The 13,850-nt window shown below is 39.6% G+C and overlaps 1 protein-coding gene across 1 annotated transcript in view; it reads right to left on the bottom strand.

The window, feature by feature from the left end:
- Positions 1–13,850, bottom strand: part of STK38L (serine/threonine kinase 38 like) — an 80,046-nt gene that overhangs the window by 27,551 nt on the left and 38,645 nt on the right. The gene's annotated exons all lie outside the window — the stretch shown is intronic.

Here is a 13,850-nt window from a genome sequence, read left to right as displayed (position 1 = left end):
CAGGCAGAAAACACAAATGAATCAAGGCAGGTGACAGTAGGGATGTTTTGGGACCTTAACTGGGCAATGTGTGTCTACTTAAAGCCATTCAAGTGCCAACTTCGAAAAACCACTGGGCCAGGCATTTGAAGTACTGGTTTGAAGAAGATACTTTGGACAATAAGACAAGGAATGTAGCAAAATGGCTGTTTCGTGGGAGGCGGGGGGGCAGGGGACAGACTGAACTGTGGTGGCTGCTACTGGTGGGCACTGACCCTAAGAGACTTGTCTCCTACAGTCTACATCAGGACCGAAAAAGACTAGAATGGTTTCATACAGTAAAGAGGTTTTTGCTTATCTGGATGGAGATCATAACAGACCTAGAGAAGTTCCAGACTGCCAACAGTAAGCATCCAACATTGCACTATTAGCTAGAAAGCATTCCCCCAAACCTAATACCTACTCCCCAACACCCACCTCTCCCTAATTACGTGAAGATACAGACCCCGGGTATGCACCTGAACTTCAGTAGACTCCAGGGATAATGGAATGAACCAAAAGACCTTTCTTTCTTTTTTTTTTTATTTTTTTTTAAAGATTTTATTTATTTATTTGAGAGAGAGAGAGAGAATGAGAGACAGAGAGCATGAGAGGGAGGAGGGTCAGAGGGAGAAGCAGACTCCCCGCCAAGCAGGGAGCCCGATGCGGGACTCGATCCCGGGACTTCAGGATCATGACCTGAGCCGAAGGCAGTCGCTTAACCAACTGAGCCACCCAGGCGCCCCCAAAAGACCTTTCTTATTCTTCAATGTCAAGTAAGTCGAGTATAGGCTGAAAGTATACAATTTAACTCGGGCAAATTCCCGGTTCCACTGCCCTCTTACTGGCTTTATACCTCAATGTACTGCATAAGCCTCAAAGTCATTATGTCTAAACACGAATCTATTATTTTAGCCTCACAAATTTGTGCCTCTGCTGACTACTCTAAAGATCTTTAGAACAAGAAGTTGATCGTGTCACTTGTTTAAAATCAATTCACTTCCCCTCACTGCCCATAGCAAATCAAATTAGCTTGGCATGATAAACAGAGGCAACTCGCAGACACTGAATGGTTGTGCCTATCAGGAATCGTACGATATTTGATTCACTGATTTCTCCCTTTTTTCTCCAGAGGATTTAAGAGAGTAGCCCTTCCTATGCATGAGTGCATTTCCTCCTCACAACAGGAACTGAAGCTCAGAAAAGTCACAAGGCTAGTGTGCTGTGGAGTCAGGATCCAACTCCAAGTGCTGTCTCCAACTTGCCTGTCTAGCCTTCTCTATTGCCCCACCCCGCCCCCTCTTCTCCCAACATACTCAGCTCTTTCCTGCCTCCAAACCCTTGTATGACCTATCCCCCCCAATCACTTCTGACCTTTAAGATCCAGTTTAGCTCAACTCTTCCTGTGATGACTTCTCTAACATTCGCTACTGAAAGAGCCATAACATTTGGTATTCTTCCATGTGTGTTGCCTAGCACCTGTACCAATATATCTCAGATACTGGTATTGAAGCACTCATTTCTCTCTCCCACTGAACTAGGAGCACCTCTGGGCAAGAATTTTTCCCCATTCATTTTTGAGTGTTCACCACAATAGCACTGTATCTGACACATAGTAGGCTTTAATGAATGAATGAGTCAACCTGTCAATGGTGGGGTGGAGGAAGAGCTGAAACAATTGGCAAAAAATAAAGTACACTCTAAAGGTTGGCTAATACGCAACTATAGGAAAAGAAATTACTGAACCTAGGAGTCAGAAATTTCGAGACCTAAACCAGACCCTGCTGCTAATGATCGTAAGGTCTTATTCGAATCACTAGAACACTGAACTCAAGAGGGATTTTATAATATTTGCTCTGTCTGGTTCACAGGTGTAGTCTAAGGCCATCTGAGATGATGCACAGCAAAGCCACAATGGCTTATACAAATGTAAGACATAATTTGAGGCACCTAGTTTAATTTTTTAATGTGTTAAATCCTTTAACATAATTAATATTATTTTTAAGAACAATAAAAAAATAAAAACAAATGGAACTCAAGAATTATCATGGCCAAATGATTTTTGAGTACTCAGATCTCGCTCTTCTTGGAATGCTATCTAAGGCAATGCTGCCACACCATCTTTAGAAACCTCAGAATCAGTGGATTCATGTTCTGTATTTCAGGATCAGATGTAGAAAAGTCAAAGAAGGAAAAGTGGAACAGGCAGGATTTACAGCAGACACCGTGAATCCCACATAACTGGGATCTGAGGATGGAGGGAAGGCCGAGGAAGATGGACTAGAAGTTGAGGAATTCAAATAAATTTAGGAAATTAAAATTAAACAGAGTTAAACAAGTGTCTTATTTCAAGACTTCTCAGCATCTTTAATATGCTAATATGCATCTTAAATCCTCAAAAAGGGGAGAGATATAAAATCTGCAGTAGTATCCTAAGGAGCTTCCTTTAGGCATATGAAATTTAAGTTCATAGATAATTCTCATCAAGCACAAATAAAGAAGTGCCTGTAACTTTTTTTCAACATTTAGGGGGGGGGGGCGAAAAACTTAGAGGCTCCAACACAGAGCAATACCCAGGGATTTCATAGTGTTTTCTCATTTGTCCAGAAGATCTGTACCTGATAAGGAATTTTCAAATTGGTTTGCCAGTTCCTAGGAGGAAAAAAGGCCAAGACCCAACTATGGCTGTCCAAGGTCTATATGTTCCTTTCAAAAAGTGAATGGTGAAAAAACAACCAACCAACCAAAATCTTCTGTGGTGCCTCCTAATAAAAGCACAAAGAAATAACACCTAAGTAATGCTTGTAAAGTCAGAAAGAAAGATGTGTGATGAACTCAGGGAATGGCCTTGTAAGGCAGCTGACTGGCTGCCAAGGGACCTCGTAGAGCAAGCTCTGGCCTTCAGCTTCCAGAGACCCAGAGCAAACAAATTCTGGAAGCTACTTTAGCCTAACAGAGTTCACAAGGGACTGATATGTATGACATAATAGCAATTTACTGAATTACACAATAAGATTGAGCAACAAGGAACAGAGACTTGCATCTTCTGGCCAATGTATTCCATCCTTGTAGGCAAGCTAGATATAAAGCCTTAATTAGGATCAGAAGATTGCTTGGTGAGCATGGCATCAAAACAAAGAGAACCGTTATTTAATTTAAATGTTTAATGGCATCAGACTAAGGCAGATTCTTAAAAATAAATAAATAAAAGACAGATCACTATCTTGCCCATGGTACTTTAAAGTAGCTGGAGATGGCCAGCATTAAGCTCTCCTGCTGACTGGGCTCTCCCAGAATGAAGCAAAATTGAGGAGCTAGATATGGGCAGAATTATTACTGAGCAAAACTTTGAGGGACACTTTTGTGAAACATGAAAAAAATTGCTAGGGAATTCAAAACAATTCTAAACATCAGTAATTGTGTGCATCAACAGTACAGAGCAATATGAAGTTTTTTTAGATAAAAATGTAAGAACCTGAGATCTTTATAAAAGAAGGATAAACACAAAATCAGGTTTCTCCCATCATAAGAAGATGTAATGAGTTTAACTCCAAAATCCAAAGGTGGATGTTGAGTAATGAAAAACAATTTCCAGACACTATATCATCTAATCATGATTAATTCTTTCCACTCTGCTTTATACATACATACCTGCAAGTATGTATACTGTGTTTAAAAAACAAATCAGAGCAAAACCTATTCACCTTTGTATTCGTCTTTGTAATGAAAGTATTACAACACCTGGCAAGGTGCTGAGCACATAGTAGGCATTCAGTAAATGATGGTAACAGAACTCAAATTTAATGGAGTTGAAATTATATGTTTCATATGTTTCAACTATTACAAGTTTCCTTTGGATTAAAAACTACAGAATCATTTAGTGTTACGTTAACTTCAGGAAAAAAACCCTACTTGAGAGATATAATTGCAGAAAAAGCCAAAGTCCCACCCTTAGTCTTAATTAAATACTATCCTTTAGAAATTAGCTTTAAAAACAAGAAAAAATAATTTCCTTCTAACCAGACACAAATAGGCTTTAAAATTTTCAAATTAAACAAAACCAAGAACAGAAGTGACCAAATTATTACAAAGAATGATCTAGATGACTGGCACTTATTATATTGCAAATTTATTCCTCTAATGGATTTAACACTGTCCTTTGTCTTTTACTGAAGCCCTTTCTTTAGTCAGAAAAAGAACAGGATACAATTTGCAAGTCTAGAATTCCTGGACTGATAAAAACAACACTAGGTGCCCTTGAATTTCCTGTTCACGTGTTTTCTCCAGACTCCCCTATTCATTAATGGAGACGCTACCAATAGTTAAGTCTGACATTCTTTCATTTATCAAGCCTGGGGAAAGGAGATAACAAATCTGGCACTCAAGCTACCTATAAATAGATGTGGTGTCTCCAACCATTTACCATCAAACTTCTAAAGTAGGAAAACAGAACTGCTTTACCTGACTGGCAAAACACACTACTTAACTGGGGATTTCACCTTAGTTTCCACATACTACATGTCAGAGGAACGAGTATCCTTAATGCTACCGTACTGCCTTGCAGTAGGAAAACTTTTCTTTTTTTTTTAAAGATTTTTTTTTTTATTTATTCATTTGAGACAGAGAGATACAGAGAGAGAGAGAGAGAGAGAGAGAGAGCATGAGCAGGGGGAGGTGCAGAGGGAGAGGGAGAAGCAGGCTCTCCGCTGAGCAGGGAGCCCGATGTGGGACTCGATCCCAGGACCCTGGGATCACGATCTGAGCCGAAGGCAGAGGCTTAACCATCTGAGCCACCCAGGCGCCCCGGAAAACTTTTCTAAATGCATGTAGAAAATGCAACCATAATGCCCTAAGCTACGACAGGTCCTCAGACTGGATACCATATATGCCGGGTCCCTAAGCATAGAGCAGCCACAGTCTCCTTCCTCTGGGCAGTACATTCAGAAGAGTAAGGAATTCGGTCCGGTGAAGGCTCGAGTTGCAGCACTCACTCCTACTGACTGGATCATTTCCAACTAACATATCCTGTGGGTTTACACTATGTGCCAGCACTGCACACGTTACGGAGAATACTAAGACGGATAAAATTTAGTCCCTGCCTTAGGGAGTTCACAATCTTATGGGGATGCAAAGAAGGGAGAAATTAGCTCTCCAAGGGTTTAAGAGTAGTCAAAGGTTTCATAGAAGAGGAGATACTTGAACTGAATCCTGGGGTGGGTGGGCAGGACTAAAGGTTCACAAGTCAGATGAACAGGGCAGAGGAGGAAGAAGTGTAAGGGTGTGAAACAGACTGACACACAGGAGTGTAGACATGGCTTGAGTATATTCAGTGAAATAGCAGAAGATGAAGGTGGAAGGACAGGTAAAAGTCATAATAAAATACCTTTCTGCCATGTTAAAATATACTAAGCATAAATGGGAGCCATTCAGGGCTTTTAACCAAGTGAAAAGTAACAGCCAACAAATAACATTTCCTGAGGGCTTATTACCCAAGTATCAAGAACTCTCCTAAGAATGGTACATATTTTAATGCAGTTAAAACTCCTGTCACCAGCAAGACCCTAAGACCTGAACTCTACTGCCCACCTGCATGTACCTACTACCTTTGTCCCCCATTTTCCTTAAGTTCTTATTTCCAGGTTATCTCTCAACTCAGGCAAAAGACCCAATGAGCATAGCATCCCATGATGGAAACCAAAACTACCCCTCAAGCTATAACAACTGCCATGGGGAAGAGCTCCAGAGGCCCAGGCCACCCAGACCAGTTTGAGCTTATCCACCAACTCACATAGGTGCATGTGCAAATGGACCATGTAGTGACCAACAGCGACCTCTACCTCATTATCATGCTAAATTCCCCACCCAAGGAAGAGCACAGGCCTCATTAACATAACATACAATGTATGTATAGGCATGTTTCCTTGAGGCACACGTGTGACCCTGCCTGTACATACGATGACAAGGATCCCCTTTCTAAATATTCATCCTAACCCTAAATAAAAGGAACCCGTTCACGCTTGCTTGGGGAAACACAGCTTTGGAAGTTATTCCCCATGATCTCCTTATCTGCTGCAAATAAAGTTGACTTTGTATGACAACTCTACCTGATGTAGTTTCTATCTGTAAGTCACCAAGGAGCTAACTCATGTTAGTTCGGTTACATAACTACCTCTAAAATCCTATCTGATTGGCACTTCAGATAAAGAATGCTAGTATAGGGAGGATGGCAACAAGGCTGGAAGTAGATTAGATTGAAGGAATGTAAATCAGGTTAAGGGGACGCAATAATAAATAGTCACGGTTACAAACTTGTGGCCTGCAGTCATATTTTTGTTTGGCTTGCACTGTGACTTAGAATATTAGAAGATTTCACTTTAGAATTCAGATTTCTGGTCCTCTTGAAAAATCAGCTCGGTCAAATATGAGCCCACATGACTGCCTGGAACAGAAAAGCAGCAGCCCCACTGCAATAGAGGACATCCTGCCCAAGTCCACCAACTTTCTACTCCCTTTTGCCCAACATCCTTCACACATTTTATTACCTGACTGCTTCTGGTAAGCATCTGAAATCACAATCTTTGGTTTAGTACAAAATAATGAGGGCCTAATTTAAGATAGTAGCAGAAAAGATTAAAAGAGGGGCTCATATATTCAGCTGGAAAGACTGAAATCTATAATTACCTCTGGGTTTCAGATTGGGATGAGCGGGTAAATGGTGATATCATTAATAATAGGAATTATGAGAAGAGCTAAGTTGGTAGGGAAAGAAAATAAGTTCAGGTCTGATTCTGTCTGAGTTATATTACCAGACTCAGTTTAAAATTTATGCTTTAAAATGTGAATTTTAAAGATTTACATTTAGAAATGAAAAAATAATCCTGTTCCCAAAAGTAGCAAAGAGAAGGGGATGAAGAACAACATTCATAAAATACCTAAGAATACCTTGATCCAAAAAAAAAAAAAAAAAAGTTAGCCTTTTTATGAGGAAATCTAATCATAGATTGTGGAAGGAAGGGAAGAATTATTCCATTAATGGTGTTGGAACAACTGGTTATCTATTTAAGCAAGCCAGATGTTCATTCCACTCCAAGGGTCAAAATAAATTTCAAATGGTTCAAAAGTGTGAACATAAAAACTAAAGAGAAAAAAAAAAAGGAAAGAAAAGGGGAAATAAAGTAAAAAGAAAAGTTTAACTTCAAAAAAATTACAAGAAAATATAGATGAGTAACTATCTGATCTTTGAATTGACAGGAACTGTATTAAAAAATCACAATAAGGGGGCGCCTGGGTGGCTCAGTTGGTTAAGCGACTGCCTTCAGCTCAGGTCATGATCCCGGAGTCCTGGGATCGAGTCCCACATCGGGCTCCTGGCTCGGCGGGGAGCCTGCTTCTCCCTCTGACCCTATCCCCTCTCATGCTGTTTCTCTCTCTCTCTCTCTCTCAAATAAATAAATAAAATCTTTAAAAAAAAAAAAAAAAAAAAAAATCACAATAAGGGGCGCTTGGGTGGCTCAGTCTTTAAGCGTCTGCCTTCGGCTCAGGTCATGATCCCAGGGTCCTGGGATCGAGCCCTGCATCGGGCTCCCTGCTCAGCAGGGAGCCTGCTTCTCCCTCTACCACTCCCCCTGCTGGTGTTCCCTCTCTCGCTGTCTCTGTCTCTGTCAAATAAATAAATAAAATCTTAAAAAAAAAAAAAATCACAGTAAAAATAGTGCTACATATCATTATGTAAAAATTTGGAATATACATATATGGATATATGGATATCAAACAAGACTAAAAGACAGTATTTTGGGGGAAAACTGCAAAATAACAGTGTATATTAAAGGTATATATTGAAGTATAAAGGTATATGTTAAAAATAAATTCATTTCTTAAAATGTATGAAAAGCTTATAACACAGCTTTTTAAACATTAAAGTTATAAAGGGAAAATAAGGACCCTAATAATAAAGAAATAATACTGATTGACAATATAGAAATAAAAATAGCTAACATCTAGAAAATGTTCAATTTTCCCAAGTAAATCAAAGATATGGAAACTTTAAAATAATATATTTGTTCCCTATGTGAAAACAGCCATAATTTAGGGGGAAACCCTCTTGGTCCAGGCTATCATGAGATGACCTCATACACCATCTGTGTTTGTGTGTGTGGTTTTTTTCTAACTTTATTGAGATGTAATTGACATATAACATTGTATAATGTTAAGACATACCAAGTAATGATTTGATTACATACAATATATGCATAAATCATGAAATGATTACCACAGTAAGGTTAGTTATCTATCACATCGATAGTTAAAATTTTTGTGTGTGTGGTGAGAATTTTTAAGATTTACTCTTAGCAACTTCCAAATATACAATACAGTATTGTTAACTATAGTTACCATGCTGTACAGTACATGACCAGAATTTATAATTGAAATTTTGTACACTTTAGCCACCTCTACCCATTCCTCCTCCAACTGCCCTTACCCCAGGGCCATGGCAACCACCAACCAAACTGCTATTTCTTTTCTTTTTTTTTTTTTAAGATTTTATTTACTTATTTGACAGAGAGATAGAGAGCACAAGTAGGCAGAGAGGCAGGCAGAGGGAGAGAGAGAAGCAGGCTCTCCGCTGAGCAGGGAGCCTGCTGCAGGGCTCGATCCCAGAACCCTGGGACCATGAGCTGAGCCGAAGGCAGTCACTTAACGGACTGAGCCACCCAGGCGCCCCCAAACTGCTATTTCTGAGTTCAATTTTTTTTAGATTCCACATATAAGTGAGATCATACAGTATTTGTCTTTTCCTGTCTGATTTATTTCACTTAGCATAATGCCCTCAAGGTCCATCCATGTTGTCACAAGTGGCAGGCTATCCTTTTTTATGGCTGAATGATATTCTATTATATCGAAATACCACATTTTGTTTATTCATTCATCCATCAGTAGACACTTGGGTTGCTTCCATGTCTTGGCTATTGTGAATAATGCTGCAATGAACACAGGGGTGCATCTATCTCGAGACAATGATTTCGTTTCATTTGCACATACCCAGAAATGGAATTACTAGAACATAGGGTAGTTCTATTTTTAGTTTTGGGGGGAACCTCCATACCAATTTATATTTCAACCAACAGTGTATAAGAGTTCCTATTTTTCCACATCCTCACCAACACTTGCTATCTCTTGATAATACCTATTCTAACAGGTGTGAAGTAATACCTCACTGTGGTTTTCATTTGCATTTCTCTGGTGATTAGTGATATTAGCCACCTTTTAATCTACCTGTTGGCCATCTGAATATCTTCTTTGGAAAAAAAATGTTTATTCAAGTCTTTGTCCATTTTTAATCAGATTATTTACTCTTCTTGCTATTGAGTTACATGAGTTCCTTGTATATATTAACCTCCATCCTGAGCTTTTCTTTGCTGGGAGATTTTTTGATTACTGATTCAATCCCCTTACTCGTTGTTGGTCTGGTCAGATTTTCTATTTCTTCAGGATTTGGTTTTGGTAGATTGTATGTTTGTAGGCATTCATCTATTTCTTCTAAGGCTATCCAATTTGTTGGCATTTCATTGTTCACTGTAGTCTCTTAACGATCCTTTGTATTTCTACAGGATCAGCTGTAATATCTTCTCTTTCATTTCTAATTTTACTTGAATCCTCTCTTTTTCTCTCTGTTAGTCTAGCTATAGGTTTCTCACTTTTGTTTACCTTTTCAAAAAACCAACCAAAAGTTTTGTTAAGCTTTTCTATTGTTTTCCTCATCTCTACTTATTTCTGCTCAGGTCTTTATTAATTCCTTCCTTCAGCTAACTTTGGGCTTAATTTATTCTTCTTTTTGTAGTTCCCTGAGGAGTAAAGCTATGATATTTGAGATCTTTTTTCTTAATGTATGCATTTATCACTATAAACTTACTATAAACTCTTAGCACCGCCTTTGCTGCATCCCATAAGTTTGGATATGTTGGGTTTCCATTTTCATTTGTCCCATATTTAAAAATTATTTTTCTTTTGATTTCTACATTGACCCACTGGTTGTCGAGGGGTGTGTTGTTTAATTTTCATGTATTTGTGAATTTTTCAGCTTTCCTCCTATTATTGATTTCTAGTTTCACATCATTGTGGTCAGAAAGATACTTGATATAATTCCTGTCTTCTTGAATTTGTTAAGACTTGTGTTGTGGCCTAACTGTTGGATGGCTTGTTTTTGTTTTAGTCTGTTGGGTCCATTTGGTCTAGTGTTATTCATATCTGTTGTTTGCTTATTGATTCTGTCTGAATGATCTATCCATTATTGAGAGGGGGTATTAAAGTCCCCAACAATTATTGCATAGCTGTTTATTTCCCTTTAGTTCTGTCAGTATTTGTGTTATAGATTAGGCACTCTGATGTCAGGTGCATAATTATTTACGGTTGCTATATATTCTTAATTAACCCCTTGGTCATTACGTAATGACCTTCTCTGTCTCTTCTGACCATTTTTAGCTTAGTCTATTTTGTCTGATTTAAGTTTAACTACCCCTGCTTTCTTTCAATTACCATTTGCTTGAAATAACTTTTTCCAACCCTTCACTCTCGGTCTATGTGTGTCCTTAAAGCTTAAATGAGCATCTTGTAGTCAGCACATCACTGGATCTTGTTTTTTAATCCATTCGGTCATTCTGTGTCTTTTGATTGGAGAATTTAATCCATTTATGTTTAAAGTGATTAATGACAGGTAAGGACTTAATATTGCCATCGTTGTTTTCTGTTTTGTATATCCTTTCTTCTTTGCCTTGTCTTTTGCTACTTGTTTTATGAATGATGACTTTTTCTTTTTTTGGCAGTATGCTTTGACTCCTTTATGATAATCTTTTGTGTTTCTACTATAGGTTTTTTGTGGTTATCATGAGGTTTACATTGATAACATCCTATTTTTTAATTATTATGTTCAATTAGCTAACATATATCATTAGTTTACATCCTATTTTAAGCTAATAACAACTTAACTTCAACAGCTGACAGAAACTTTATACTTTAACTTCTCTATCCCTCACATTTTAGGTTACTGGTGTTTTAATTTACATCTCTTTGATATTGTGTATTCAGTAATAAGTTACTGTAGTTATGCTTATTTTTAAGATGCTTATTTTTAAACTAGAGTTGTGAATTATGTTGTGAATTATGTGTCACCATTACAATATTTAAGAATGTGACCAGTGGGGGCACCTGGGTGGCTCAGTTGGTTAAGTGTCTGCCTTCAGCTCAGGTCATGATCCCAGGGTCCTGGGATCGAGTCCTACATCAGACTTCCTGCTCAGTAGGAAGCGTGCTTCTCCCTCTCCCTCTGCCTGCTGCTCTCCCTGCTTGTTCTCTCTCTCTCTCTCTGTCAAATAATAAATACATAATCTTTAAAAAAAAAAAAAAGAATGTGACCAGTGAGTTTTACACATTCATATGTTTTTATGATGTTAAGTAGCATCCTTTTATTTCTACTTGAAGAACACAACTTTAACATTTCCTGTAAATTACGTCTAGGGGCAATGCTTTTGTTGATTTGGAAAGTTTTTATCTCTCTTCCATTTGTAAAGGACAGCTTTAGGGCATATAGTATTCTTGGTTGACAGGTTTTTTTTCTTTCAGTATTTTGAATATATCACCCCATTTATTCCTGGACTGCAAAGTTTCTTATAAGAAATCACTTATAGTCTTATGAGGGCACCCTTGTATAAACAAGTTGTTTTTCTTTTGCTGCTTTCAAAATTCTCTTTTTTCTTTGACTTCTGACAATTTACAATGTATCTTGGTATAGCCCTTTTGGGTTCAATCTATTTGAGATTCACTGCACCTCCTGAATCTGGATGTCCATTTCTGTCCCCAAGTTTGGAGAGTTTTCTGCCATTCTTGCTTTATTTTATTTTGTTTAAGATTTTATTTTATTTGCGAGAGAGAGAGCAGGGGGAAGAGCAGAGCAAGAGGGACAAGCAGACTCTGTGCTGAGAGTGGAGCCCAACTCATGACCCTGAGATCAAGGCCTGAGCCGAAACCAAGAGTCAGAGGCTTCACCAACTGAGCCATCCAGGCACCCCTGCCATTCTTGCTTTAAACAGATTTCTGTCCCTTTCTCTTCCGGGTATTCATAATAATATACATATTCATAATACATATTTGCATCTCCTAATTGTGTCTTATAAGTCTGTAGACTTTCTTCACTCTTCATTTTTTTTCCCTCTGACTGGATAATTTCAAATAACCTTTCAATTCACTAATTCTTTTTTCTACTTTGTCAAATCTGTTGTTGAAGCTCTCAATTGAATTCTTGAGTTCACTACATTCTTCAGTTCTAGGATTTCTGTTTTTTTTTAATAGTTTCTATCAAAAAACTTTGTTGAACTTTTCATTTTGTACATGCACTGTTTTCTGAGTTTCATTTAGTTATGTGTCTGTGTGTTCTTATAATTCACTGAGCTTCTTTAAGAGGATTATTCTGAATTCTTTGTCAGATAGTTCACAGACCCCATTTCTTTAGGGTCTATTATTGGAGTTTTATTAGTTTTTTTTGGTGGTGTCATGTTTACCTGATTCTTCATGTTCCTTGACTCCTTGTGTTGGTATCTGCCATTTAGGTAATTGGTCTCTTTCCCCAGATCTTATAGGTTCAGCATGGAAAGACCTTCACCAGTCAGCTCAGCTCGGAACACTGGACAGATCAGCTGGTAGTATCTATGGGCAGGGAGGGCTTCCTATCAGGGTCTCTAGTTGGGTGAGGCCACTGCCCATGCTCTGAAGTTAGGGTGAGTGCAACTACCGGGCTCTGTGGTTGGGTGAGTCTGCTGGCTGGGTTCCACATTCAAGCAAGGGCAATGGAGGGCTCCCTGATCAGGTGGGGCTGCTGGCTGTGCTTGCAGTCAGGTGGGGCCACCAGCTGGATTCTACAATTACCTCTGGTCAAGTGAGGTCACAGGCTGTGTTCCCTGGCATGGTGGTACCACTGGTTGGACTCCCAGATTGGGCAGGGCTATGGCCTGGGCTCTGCAATCACTCCTGTTTGGGTGGGGTCTCAGACTGTGCTTCCTGATTGGGTGGTGGTGCTGGCTGGACTCCATGTTGAGGAAGGCTGAGCCGAAACCAAGAGTCAGAGGCTTCACCAACTGAGCCATCCAGGCACCCCTGCCATTCTTGCTTTAAACAGATTTCTGTCCCTTTCTCTTGTGGGTATTCATAATAATATACATATTATTATATGGACAGGTCTCTGTGGTTGGACAGGGCCTCTGGCTATGCTCTGTAATCAAACAGACTACAGGCTGTGCCCCAAGGTTGGGCAAGGTCTCAGGCTGCACTTCACAATCAGGTAAGCTGTTGGCTGTGCTCCATCCACTGTTGGAGAAGACCGCTGGCTGAGTTCTCTCTGGGAGGGGCTCTGTCTGTGTTCTACAGTTAGATGGGCTAGAGACTGTGCTCTGCAAATGGACAGGGTTGCTGTCCAGGCTTCCTCACCAGGTGAGGCTGCAGGCTATGCCCCCACTTGGACAGGTCACTGGCTGGGCTCCCTGCCTGGGAGAGGAAGCAGGCTGTGTTCAACAATCAGGCAGAGCCACAGGCTGGGCTCTGTTGCAGGGCAGGACTGGCATGTGGGCTGAGCAACTGGGTAGTACTATAGACTGGGCTCTAAGGCTGTCCAGGCTCACTGTTCAGAGTCCCTGGTTATGCAGTGCCAGAAGCTATCCTTAATATAGTATACTTACCAGGGCTGCTGGCTTGGCTCCCTGCCCAAGCAGGGCTGTAGGATAGGCCCTGTGGCTACACAGATTCTTTGGCCAGGTGGGAATGGAGGCTATACTCAGCACTGGAACAGA

This window comes from Phoca vitulina, unplaced genomic scaffold (genome assembly GCF_004348235.1).
Source record: "Phoca vitulina isolate PV1807 unplaced genomic scaffold, GSC_HSeal_1.0 scaffold49, whole genome shotgun sequence".
Taxonomy (NCBI): domain Eukaryota; kingdom Metazoa; phylum Chordata; class Mammalia; order Carnivora; family Phocidae; genus Phoca; species Phoca vitulina.
The sequence above is the reverse complement of the archived record's forward strand: the minus strand, read 5'-3'. Positions and strand labels throughout refer to the sequence as shown.